Here is a 13,256-nt window from a genome sequence, read left to right on the forward strand (position 1 = left end):
GACAAGTTGAACTGGTGCTAAAATTGCTCCTGGGTTCCCCCAGGATTTTCCTGAGTGCCCTTGAGGACTTGCAGAGACATCCCTAGTGTAAACAAGCAGCTGGATGAATTTCGCCTACTCTGGTTTTAATAAATTGCTCAAGGTGGGGAGAAGCATTTTTACAAGGCCAAGAAGATATCAAATCACAATTGTGGGACATATGTTAAACAGAACAATCTCATTGAAATACTCCAAAATGATTTAAAAAATGTGAGCCTGTGTGTCCTCAGTTCTCTATGTCAAGTGTTATCATTAAGGGTTAGAGAGGGATAGGGAAGGGAAGGAAATTTCAAGGAATTAAACTAAAGTTCTCACTTTGCCCTCCTAATAGATTTAAGGACAGCTTTCTTCATCTGACATTTCTGGGTTTAGTCAGTGAAATGAGAAGGAAACATTAGAGTTTTAATAAAGAGCTTTGGAATGATTTACCAAGTGATTCAAGTGCTCTCTGAGTGCACTCAGGCTTTATTAGGATTTTTCATTTCATAGATTACTTGAAGCAATTATTTTAGAAACTAAGTACATTTCTTTAGCATACAGAGTTGCAATATGACCTGTGTTTGGAATTTTACAACTATTTAGAGTATATCCTTTACTAGGCTAGGCTTTACCTGAAGAAACAACACCAATTTTCAGAATTGGAATGGAGGCTTTTCCATCTTTTTATTGTGATGGACCTCTGGCAAACTGACGAGGCCTATGGGTTCCTTCTCAGAATAATCTTTTTTTTTGGCCTTTTCATCCACTTTATTTCATACTCCTACCATATCACCACAATAATGACTTCTTAATTCAAACTAAAAACCATTAGGAGTTCTGTGAAGATGTGTGTGTACTGGGGGGAGGGGGAACAGTGTCACAGCCTGAAGTTTTTTGGGGGGGAGGGGAGGAGACAAGTCAGTAGATAGGATGGTCTTGACAGGGCTCTTGAAGTTGCTCACTGCCTGAAGCTGCAGTTGATAGGCCATAGGGTGGATCTTAAAGCCCTACAGCCTGGGCACAAATTAGTTGGCAGGCCATTTGGGCTTGTACTCAGGATGCACCATGAAGAGCATCTGAGGAAAGCCAATGCCAAAGTAAGCACCATTTGTGTAGTGGTGCCTGGATGACTTGGGGGTGTAAACACCCATGCACTTGGGGCAGTAAAGCTTCACCATGGCCTCATCTGGTATGTCTGACAGTCTAATGGGCAGCAATATGCATGGGAACAATAGCCAAAGTCTCCCTGCTGGTACTTTTCCAACACCTGGGTGATGCCACGGTTTGTGAGGCATGAATCAGTCTGTTCAGCATCTCAGCTGTCTGCTTGATCAGGTCACTCTGATTGAGGTTGTTCTCCAACTCCTTATCAGGTTCCAAGTTGAAGATCATGTCTAGTGCTTGCTTATAGTGGGGCACCTGTTTGTTGAACCCTGTGAGGTCCATGATACTTCTTCTGATCTACTAATCTTTACGTCAGCTACTGTCCGGGGCTGGGGAGAGAGAGGGAGAAGTTCCTCCCAGAGGCAGCAGCAGCAACAGCAAAGCCACTCCTCTCAGAATAATCTTTAAAAAAATTGTCTCCCTACATTATCTAGAGCACATCATCTGAAAAATAATTACAATTCCACCCAAATATGAAAATATTTTATCACTTGGGGGAAGCATAATGAATAGATTACTGAACTTGCGATTGTGATTGTATCATTGCTGTTGTATCCAATTCTTTTAAACCCTTTTGGGGATTTTCTTGGCAAATATACTGGAGTGGTTTGCCATTTCCTTCTCCAGTTCATTTGACAGATGAGAAAATTGAGGCAAACAGGGTTAAGTGACTTGCCCAGGGTCACACAGATATTAAGTGTCTGATGTCTGTGTTCAAATCTTGCCTTAGACATTTGCTGTACAAATGCCTTGATGATTTCAAATTAGATAATATATGCACAGTGATTTTCAATAAATGCTAGCTATTATAATAATAACTATTATGGTCATTGTTTTTATTATAATTATCATGTAGAAAAAGTAAGTGCCTTCAACTTCCACTTCTGTAAGATAAAGATAACAATAAACTTACATCACAAGGTTGTTGTAAAGTTCAAGTGAAATGATGTATGCAAACGTTAATACTACATATGTATAAACATTCACATTACATATAAATGTCAACTGTGATTGCTGTAACATCAATATATTTTTTAATCTTGCATTGCATTGTTAGACTGGACTTTGCCCATATCTGAGTTTATAAAAGGAAAGAGAGTAATTAAAATTGAAAATCATTTCTGCTTCTATTTATTCTGAAGAAGTTGAATTAATTTGAATTTTCCACAGTATTCCCACAGTCTATCAGCAGGTATGTCTTCTATCACCTATCATGTGCCCAGCACTGCAATTGGAACAATTTAGTAAGAAATCATATGGAGTGAATTGTGAATGGAATAGTAGTTAAGAGAAGAGAGAGGCAGGAGAGGATGGACATAGTCAAGGAAGTTTTGAATAGAGGGAAGATTTGGAGAGTAAGAAGGAGAAAGCCTGTAAGAGATGCTTAATAAGTGATACATTGAATTAAAATGTGCTTTAATAGACAATGAGCATGAAAGAGGGACTTCTGGTGGGGAGGACCAACACAGTTAAGTGAATAAAGGCTAAAATGGAAATGAGTTTGCTGTATAATCATTTCAGGGACCATTGAGAGGATTGGCCTTAGTATGTTTATGTTATGTTTTGCAAAGTACCAAGAAATAGAGTTAAACACTTCTAGGTGGCTAGATTATAGAGGATCTGTAATAACAATATTGGTAGCAGCTTCTGTGGAGGTGTAAGACCAATAACAGCGGCACAAGGAGGGCTGCTAGCATAAGTTCTTTGATCTACTATTCTAAGGAAAACAACTTTGAGGGGTTTACAATCTCACTTTAATTAAACATGCATATATCATTCAGTTAGTTCAGGGGAAAAAGGCAACACCCTGAACTTCAGAGAAAACATAAACAAAAATAACAAGCAGAAATTATATAAATAGAGCAAAATAACACAAGTCAACAGACAGGTTTCTAGATGTCTGACCAAGTCAATACACACATAGTTACCAAAGACAGAAGCACCAACATCTACTTTGTGGAATTATGCCTGACTATAGTGCAGAAGCATACCAAAACAGAAGCGGGCCCAACCCGCCAGCTGTGTTGGCAATTCCCAGGCCTCTTGGCACAGGACGGGTGTCCGTCAGAGCTAGGTGAGGCAGAAGGGCAGAGCCTGTGGCAGGAGCAGCAGCTGCTCTTGGAGCTATCAGCCCACAGTCTAAAGGTCTGAAACTCACCTTATTGAACTTCCAGTAGCCATAATGACCGAGTAAACTCTAAGAGGCCTCATCCCTCCTTTGAACAACCAAGAGAATACTGCCCTAGGAGAAACCCTGGAATAGAGGAACCAGAAGTGGGGGTTCAGTAGTATTTTAGCTTGATAAGCTAGGGAGGCCCTCTTTATGGTGACTGAAGGAGACTGGTGAAGAAAAGGAGGAATCCCAGCAAGCCCCACCTTAGCAGACCAGCAAGAGTTCCAGAGGCCCAGGGGGTTGGAGCCAGGAAATCCAACCCTAGGATCCCAGGCATGCCTTTACACACCAGTGAAATTGGCAGACACTAGCACATACTGAGACCACCCATGCTATATAGCATAGTGCTAGGGGAAGAGGAGACTTCCAGCAGCCAGAAGACCCTTCCCCCACACCTCACTCTGTGAACTTCGGTGTAACTCTGAGAGAACTCAGAAAGACTTCACTGGTCCTCAATCCTTGGCACACACCAGCCAGCTTCAGCTGAGGACAAGGTGAGCTGCAGCAGTATATATCTTGTACCTGACAAAACCAGAGACCACAGCACACAAAGCCAGTAGTAACCAGACCCCTAGCTCCCAACACAAGAAGCTTGAGAAAGAGCACCCTAGGCCCCACTTTAAAAGCCAGGAAACACTTTCCGGGGCTGGAGCCAAGATGGCAGCTGAAAAGCAAGGACTAGCATGAGCTCCCTGCTGAGTCGCTCCAAAAACCTATAAAAAATGGCTCTGAATGAATTCTAGAACTGCAGGACCCACAAAAGAGCAGAGGGAAGCAGGGCTCCAGCCCAGGACAGCTTGGATGGTCTCTGGGTGAGGTCTATCCCGCAAAGAGCAGGGGACAGAGCAGAGGGGAGAGGAGCAGAGCCCAGCATGAGTGGCGCAGACCAACCAGATCAGGAGCTGGGTGGAGTGTGCCCTAGCGCCCTGAATCAGTGAGCTGCAGCAGTTACCAGAATTCTCAACCGACAAACACCAAAGACAACACAGAAGGTTAGTGGGAAAAGCTGCGGGAGTGGAAGGGGTTTGCAGTTCAGCTTCCAGCCCCCGGGGGCAGCGGAGGTCGGGCACCTACAGAAGTGCAGCTGCAGTTGCTTCCGGCCCCAGGCCCACCTGATGGGAGGAATTATGTGGCAGATCAGAGCAGAGTGCACAGCCTGCTGAAGATCTAAGCCCAGCCCAGGTTGGTGGTTCTTGGGGAAGGAGTAGTGCTGGTGTGGCAGAGCTGGCGCATCCCCCCAAGGGTGGAACATAGAACTCTTTAGTCTACAAGCAGTCATACCTCGCTGAAAAACTCAAGGGTTAGGTGGTTGGGAATATGGCCAGGCAGCGAAAACGCACCCAGATTCAGTCTCAGACTCTAGAATCCTTCTTTGGTGACAAAGAAGATCAAAACATACAGCCAGAAGAAATCAACAAAGTCATAGAGCTTACAACAAAAGCCTCCAAGAAAAACATGAACTGTTCTCAGGCCATGGAATTGCTCAAAGAGGATTTGGAAAAGTAAGTAAGAGAAGTAGGCGAAAAATTGGAAAGAGAAATTAGAAGGACACGAGAAAACCATGAAAAACAAGTCAATGACTTGCTAAAGGAGACCCAAAAAAATACTGAAAAATACACTGAAGAAAACAACACCTTAAAAAATAGACTAACTCAAATGGCAAAAGAGCTCCAAAAAGCCAATGAGGAGAAGAATGCCTTGAAAGGTAGAATTACCCAAATGGAAAGGGAGGTCCAAAAGACCACTGAAGAAAATACTACTTTAAAAATTAGATTGAAGCATGTGGAAGCTAGTGACTTTATGAGAAATCAGGATATGATAAAACAGAACCAAAGGAATGAAAAAATGGAAGAGAATGTAAAATATCTCATTGGAAAAACCACTGACCTGGAAAATAGATCCAGGAGGGATAATTTTAAAATTATTGGACTACCTGAAAGCCATGATCAAAACAAGAGCCTAGATACCATCTTTCAAGAAATTATCAAGGAGTACTGCCCTGATATTCTAGAGTCACAGGGCAAAATAGAAATTGAAAGCATCCACAGATCGCCTCCTCAAATAGATCCCAAAAAGAAATCTCCTAGGAATATTGTCACCAAATTCCAGAGCTCCTAGATCAAGGAGAAAATACTGCAAGCAGCCAGAAAGAAACAATTTGACTATTGTGGAAACACAATCAGAAAAACCCAACATCTAGCAGCTTCTACATTAAGAGATCGAAGGGCTTGGAATACAATATTCCGGAGGTCAATGAAGCTGGGATTAAAATCAAGAATCACCTACCCAGCAAAACTGAGTATCATGGTCCAAGGCAAAATATGGATTTTCAATAAAATAGAGGACTTTCAAGCTTTCTCAGTTGAAAGACCAGAGCTGAATAGAAAATTTGACTTTGAAACACAAGAAACAAGGGAAGCATGAAAAGGTAATCAAGAAAAAGAAATTTCAAGAGACTTACTAAAGTAAAACTGTTTTGTTTACATTCCTACATGGAAAGATGATGTGTATGATTCATGAGACCTCGGTATTAGGGTGGCTGAATGGAATATTCATATATATATATATATATATATATATGTATATATGTATGTATATATATGTTTATGTGTATATATATGTATATGTGAGTGTGTATGTATGTATATATGTATGTGTGTGTGTATATATATATATATATATATATATATATATCGAGAGAGAGAGAGAGAGAGAGAGAGAGAGAGAGAGAGAGAGAGATGGGGCACATGGTGAGGTGAACATGAAAGGAAGATATCTAAAAGAAATAAAATAAAATTAACGGATGAGAGAGGAATATATTGAAAGAGGGAGATAGGGAGAGATAGAATGGGATAAATTATCTCACGTAAAAGTGGCAAGAAATAGCAGTTTTGTAGGAAGGGAAGAGAAGTCAGGTGAGGGGGAATGCGTGAATCTTGCTCTCATCAGATTTGACCCGAGGAGGGAATACCATACATACTCAATTGGATAACTTACCCCACAGGAAAAAAAGGAAGAAGAAGAAGATAAAAAAAGGGGGAGATGATAGAAGGGAGGGAAGATGGTGGTAGAGGTAATCAAAAACCAACACTTTTAAAAGGGGACAGGGTCAAGGGAGAAAATTGAATAAAGGGGGATAGGTTAGGAAGGAGCAAAATATAGTTAGTCTTTCACAACATGAGTATTGTGGAAGGGTGATACATAATGATCCGCTTGTGGCCTATGTTGAATTGCTTGACTTCTTAGGGAGGGTGGGTGGGAAGGGAAGAGGGGAGAGAATTTGGAACTGAAAGTTTTAAAAACAGATGTTCAAAAACAAAAAAAAAATTTTTGCGTGCAACTAGAAAATAAGATACACAGGCAACGGGGCATAGAAATTTATCTTGCCCTACAAGAAAGAAAGGGAAAAGGGGATGGAAAGGGAGTGGGGTGACAGATGGGAGGGCTGACTGGGGAACAGGGCAACCAGAATATACACCATCTTGGAGTGGGGGGAGGGTAGAAATGGGGAGAAAATTTGTAATTTAAAGTCTTGTGAAAATCAATGCTGAAAATTAAATATATTAAATAAAATAAAAGATTAAAAAAAAGCCAGGAAAAAGGCAACCACCATGAAGACCAAACCAGAAAAGTAACAAAGACCATTGAATTGTATTATGGGGACAGAGAAGATCCAAATACAAATTCAGAAGAAGACAGTATTGACACTATACCCACATCTGAAACCTCAAAATGGAATATGATCTGATCTCAAGGTGAGAAAGCATTCCTGGAAGAGCTCAAACAGGATTTTAAAAGCCAAATTAGAGAGGTAAAAGAAAAATTACAGAATGTAACAGGAGAAAATAAATCCCTGAAACGTAAAATTGGCCAAATTTAAGGAGAGGTGCAGAAGCTATCTGAATAAAATATTTTTTTTTAAAATTCAAATTGGGCAAGTAGAAGCTAATGACTCTCTGAGGCATCAAGAATAAGTCAAACAAAATCTAAAGAATGAAAAACGTAGAAGAACATATAAAATGTCTCGTTGGTAAAACAACTGACCTAGAAAATAGATCAAGGAGCGATAATCTAAGAATTATTGGTCTACTGGAAAGCCATGATGAAAAAAAAGAGCCTGAATAGTATCTTCCAAGAAATCCTCAAGGAAAATTGCCTCACTGTCATAGAACCGGAGGTTAAAATTGTCATTGAAAGAATCCATCAATCATTCCCTGAAAGAGATCCCAAATTGAAAACTCCATGGGATATTGTAGCTAAATTCAAGAATTATCAGGTCAAGGAGAACATACTGCAAGGATCAAGAAAGAAACAATTTAAATCTCGCAGAATCACAGTCAGGACCACACAGGTACTTAGAGCTTTTCCATTGAAAGATCAGAGGTATTGGAATATGATATTCTGAGAGGTGAAGGAGACTGGACTACTAGCAAGGATCAACTATGCAGCAAAATTGAGCATAATATTTCAGGTAAGGATATGGACTTTCAATGAAATAAGGGAAGTCCAGACTTTCCTGATAATAAGGACAGAGCTTAGTGGAAAATTTGATCTTCAAATACAAGACTCAACAAGCAAAATTTGTTCACATCCTTATGTAGCAGGATGATATTTGCTAATTTTGAGAAAGGTGTAGCTAGTAAGACATCTAAAAGACATATACATAGGGTATGGGGAGTGGGCAGAAATTAATTGATGTGATGATAAAAAAAGCTTATTGGAGAGATGTAAAAGGATTGCAATGGGAGAAGAGGCAGAGGCAGAAAAGGGTAAATTACATGACATGAAGAGACACAAAATCATATGATAGTAGGGGAAAATAAGGAAGGGAGAAGAGCAATGTTTGAGATTTACTTTTACCAGATTTGCTTCGAGGGAACAACATACTCTGTTGAGTATAGAAATCAAACTTGCCCTACAGGCAATGGGAATGGAAAGGAGAAAGAAAAAGGGGAGTGATTATAAGGAAGGGAAGAAGTAGTAAAAGAAAAAGATAATATAAGGGGGGCTAAAAGGGAGGGAATATGGAGGGAGGTGGTGGTCAAAAGCAAAACTTTGTGGAGGATGGGAAGGAAGAAGGGAGAAATAAAAGTATAAACAGTGGGTGAAATGGGATGGAAAAAAGAGAGTAATCGTAACTGTGAATGTGAATGGAATGAATTCTCTCATAAAAGGGTGGCAGATAGCAGAATGGATTAAAAACCAAAATCCTACAATATGCTGCTTATAAGAAAAAACATTTGAAACAGGAGGATACATACAGGGTGAAGGTAAAAGGCTGGGATAGACTATACTATGCTCCAATTGATGTAAAATAAAAGCAGGGGGTAGCAATCTTTATCTCAGACAAAGCAAAAGCAAAGATTGATAAAGAAGGAAACTATATCCTGCTAAAAGTCACCATAGACAATGAAGTAATATCACTACTTAACATATGTGCACCAAGTGGTAGAGCATCCAAATTCTTAAAGGAGAAGATAGTTACAGGAACAAACAGACAGCAAAACCATACTAGTGTGGGACCTCAACCTTCACCTCTCTGAACTGGATAAACCTAACCTTAAAATGAAGAAGAAAGGACTTGAGGAGGCAAATGGAATTTTAGAAAAGGTAGCTATGATAGACCTCTGAAGAAAACTGAATGGGAATAGAAAGGAATACACTTTTTTTTTTTTAGTGGTACATGGCACATACCCAAAAATTGACCATAGGGAATAAAAACCTCACCATCCAGGGCAGAAAGACCGAAATAGTCAATGCACCCTTTTTAGATCATGATGCAATAAAAATTATTTGTAATAAAGGACCATGGAAAGATAGAATAAGAATTAATTGGAAACTAAATAATCTAATCCTAAAGAAAGAGTGGATCAAAGAACAAATCATAGAAACAATCAACAACTTCATTCAAGAGAATGACAATAATGAGAACACATACTGAAACTTATGGGATGCAACAATAACAGTTCTTAGGGGAAGTTTTATATTTCTGAATGCTTACTTGAATGAAATAGAGAAAAAGGAGATCAATGAATTGGGCATGAAACTGAAAAAGCTAGAAAAAAAAACAGATTGAAAACTCCCAATTGAATACTGAATTAGAAATACTGAAAACCAAAGGAGAGATTAATGAAATTTAAATCAAGAAAGCTAATGACCTAATAAATAAAACTAAGAGCTGGTTATATGAGAAAAAAACAAATTAAATTGATAAACTTTTGGTCAATTTGATTTTAAAAAAAGAAAGACAAATTAGCAGTATCAAAAATGAAAGGAATGAAGAAGTTGAAGAGGAAGTTAAAACAATAATTAGGAATTATTTTGCCCAATCGTATGGCCATAAATTTGATAATCTTAGAGAAATGAATGAATATTTACAAAAATATAAATTGCCCAGGTTAACAGAAGAGGAAGTAAAATATCTAAGTAACCCCACTTCAGAACAAGAAATTGAACAAGCTGTCTGTGAACTCCCTAGGAAAAAATCTCCAGGGCCAGAGGGATTTGCAAGCGAATTCTATCAAACATTTAAAGAACAATTAATTCCTGTACTTTATAGACATTATAGACTATTTGGGAAAATAGATGAAGAAAGAGTCTTACCAAATTCTTTTTATTACTCAAATATTGTATTGATACCAAAACTGGGAAGAGCCAAAATAGAGAAAGACAATTATAGACAAATTACCCTAATGAATACAGATGCAAAAATTTTAAATAAAATATTAGCAAAAAATATTATCATTTCATCCTGAGAATAATACACTATGACCAGGTACAATTTATTCCAGGAATTCAAGGCTGGTTCAATATGAGAAAAAGTATCAGCATAATTGATCATATCAACAACAAAACTAGCAGAAACCAAATGATTATCTCAATAGATGCTGAAAAAGCTTTTGAAGAAATACAACCCCCATTTCTTTTTAAAACACTAGAGAGCAGAGGAATAAATGGAGTCTTCCTTAAAATGATAAGTACGAGGGGGGTGGAGCCAAGATGGCGGCTGGAAAGCAGTGACCAGGGTGAGCTCCCAGCTGAGTCCCTCCAAAAACCTATAAAAAATGGCTCTGAAAAAATTCTAGAACTGCAGAACACACAAAACAGCAGAGGGAAGCAGGGCTCCAGCCCAAGACAGCTTGGATGGTCTCTGGGTGATGTCTATCCCACATGGAGCTGGGTGCTGGGAGCTGGGAGCGGAGCAGAGCAGAGCCCAGCTTGAGCAGCGTGGATCCACCAGACCAGGAGCTGGATGGAATGTAACCTACCACCCTGAATCAGTGAGCTGCAGCACTTACCAGACTTCTCAACCCACAAACACCAAAGACAGCGGAGAGGATTAGTGGGAAAAGCTGCGGGAGTGGAAGGAGTTCATGGTTCAGCTTCCAGCCCCGGGGGCAGCGGAGGTGGGGCAGCTACAGTTGCTGTTGCTTCTGGCCCCAGGCTCACCTGGTTGGAGGAATTAAGTGGCAGATCAGAGCAGGAGTGCACAGCCTGCTGAAGATCTAAGCCCAGTCCGGGTTGGGGGTTCTTGTGGAAGGAGTAGTGCTGGTGTTACAGAGCTGGCACCTCCCCCCAAGCTTGGAACATAGAACTATTTAGTCTACAAGCAGCCATACCCCGCTGAAAAACTCAAGAGTCAAGTTAGTTGGTTGGGAATATGGCCAGGCAGCGAAAACACAGCCAGATTCAGTCTCAGACTTTGGATTCTTTCTTTGGTGACAAAGAAGACCAAAACATACAGACAGAAGTTAACAAAGTCAAAGAGCCTACAACAGAAACCTCCAAGAAAAACATGAACTGGTCCCAGGTCATGGAGGAGCTCATAAAGGATTTGGAAAAGCAAGTTAGAGAAGTAGAGGAAAAATTGGGAAGAGAAATGAGAAGGATGAGAGAAAACCATGAAAAACAAGTCAATGACTTGCTAAAGGAAGAAAACAAAACCTTAAAAAATAGACTAACTCAAATGGCAAAATAGATCCAAAAAGCCAATGAGGAGGAGAATACCTTGAAAGGCAGAATTAGCCAAATGGTAAAGGAGGTCCAAAAGACCACTGAAGAAAATACTACTTTAAAAATTAGATTGGAGCAAGTGGAAGCTAGTGACATGATGATAAATGAAGATATTATAAAACAGAACCAAAGGAATGAAAAAATGGAAGACAATGTGAAATATCTCATTGGAAAAACCACTGATCTGGAAAATAGATCCAAGAGAGATAATTTAAAAATTATTGGACTACCTGAAAACCATGATCAATAAAAAAGAGCCTAGATATCATCTTTCAAGAAATAATCAAGGAGAACTGCCCTGATATTCTAGAGCCACAGAGCAAAATAGAAATTGAAAGAATCCATCGATTGCCTCCTCAAATAGATCCCAAAAAGAAATCTCCTAGGAATATTGTCGCCAAATTCCAGAGCTCCCAGAACAAGGAGAAAATACTGCAAGCAGCCAGAAAGAAACAATTTGAATATTGTGGAAACCCAATCAGAATAACCAAAGATCTGGCAGCTTGTACATTAAGAGATCGAGCCTTGATAGTATCTTCGAAGAAATTATCAAAGACAGCTGCCCAGAGGTCCTAGAACCAGAGGGCAAAATAGTCATTGAAAGAATTCACCGATCACCCCCTGAAAGAGATCCCAAACTGAAAACACCAAGAAATATTATAGCCAAATTTCAGAGCTATATACTCAAGGAGAAAACACTGCAAGCAGCCAAAAAGAAGCAATTCAAATATCGTGGAACTACAGTCAGGATCACGCAGGATCTCTCAGCTTCCACATTAAAAGACAGGAGAAATTGGAATATGATATTCCGAAGGGCAAAGGAGCTGGGACTACAACCAAGGATCAACTACCGAGCAAAACTAAGCATAATTTTCCAGGCAAGGCGATGGACATTCAATGAAATAAGGGAATTCCAGAAATTCCTGATGAAAAGGACAGAACTCAATGGAAAATTTGATCTCCAAATACAAAACTCAAGAGAGACATAAAAAGGTAACCAGGGGGAAAAACCCCACAAACCTTATTAACCAATAAGGGTAGGTTGTTTACATCTTTATGTGGGATTATATCATCTTATGTATGTTTTTTATGTGTGTATATATATATATATATATATGTATACATATATATATATATATACATATACTAATACATATATAAGTCATTCTTGTGAATGGTACAACTATTATGACAAATGAAAGGGATATACATAGGATGTGAATGGCTGTATAAATTAACTGATGTAAAGATATAAAATATAAATAAGAGATATAAAGGGAGGGCTATGAGGGAAGTGGTAAGGAGGTAGTAGAAAAGGGTAAATTACACCAAAGGAAGTGGCACAAAAACATATTATAGTAGAGGGAAAGAAGGGAGGGAGAAGAGCAGTATTTGAGCTTTACTGTCATCTGATCTAGCTCAAGAAGGGAATAACATACTCTGATAAGTTTAGAAATCTAACTTGTCCTACGGGAAGTGGGAGGGTAAGGGGGTAAAAAGGGAGGGGGGTGGTCAGAAGGGAGAGGAGAAGTAGCAAGTGGGTAACGGTAAGACAAGGGAGGGGAATAAAGAGGGAGGGTTAATTGAGGAAAGTGGCAGTCAAAAGCAAAATTTTGTTGAGGAGGAGAAGGGAAAAGGGAGAAATAAAAGCATAAACAGGGGGAATTAGGATGGAGAAAAAGACACAGATAGAAATCATAACCCTGAACGTGCAGGGGATGAACATTCTCACAAAACAGAAGCAGATAGCAGAATGGATTAAAAACCATAATCCTACAATATGCTGTTTACAAGAAACACATTTGAAACAGGGGGATACACATAGGGTTAAGGTAAAAGGCTGGAGTAAAATATATTGTGCCTCAGCTAAAGTAAAAAAAGCAGGTGT

At 39.4% G+C, this 13,256-nt stretch overlaps 1 pseudogene; it reads right to left on the minus strand.

Moving 5' to 3' along the window:
* Positions 1 to 836: 836 nt before the first annotated feature.
* LOC118837305 lies at positions 837 to 1,464 on the minus strand (annotated as a pseudogene).
* Positions 1,465 to 13,256: the final 11,792 nt, after the last annotated feature.

The sequence above is a fragment of the Trichosurus vulpecula genome, chromosome 2 (genome assembly GCF_011100635.1).
Source record: "Trichosurus vulpecula isolate mTriVul1 chromosome 2, mTriVul1.pri, whole genome shotgun sequence".
Classification (NCBI taxonomy): domain Eukaryota; kingdom Metazoa; phylum Chordata; class Mammalia; order Diprotodontia; family Phalangeridae; genus Trichosurus; species Trichosurus vulpecula.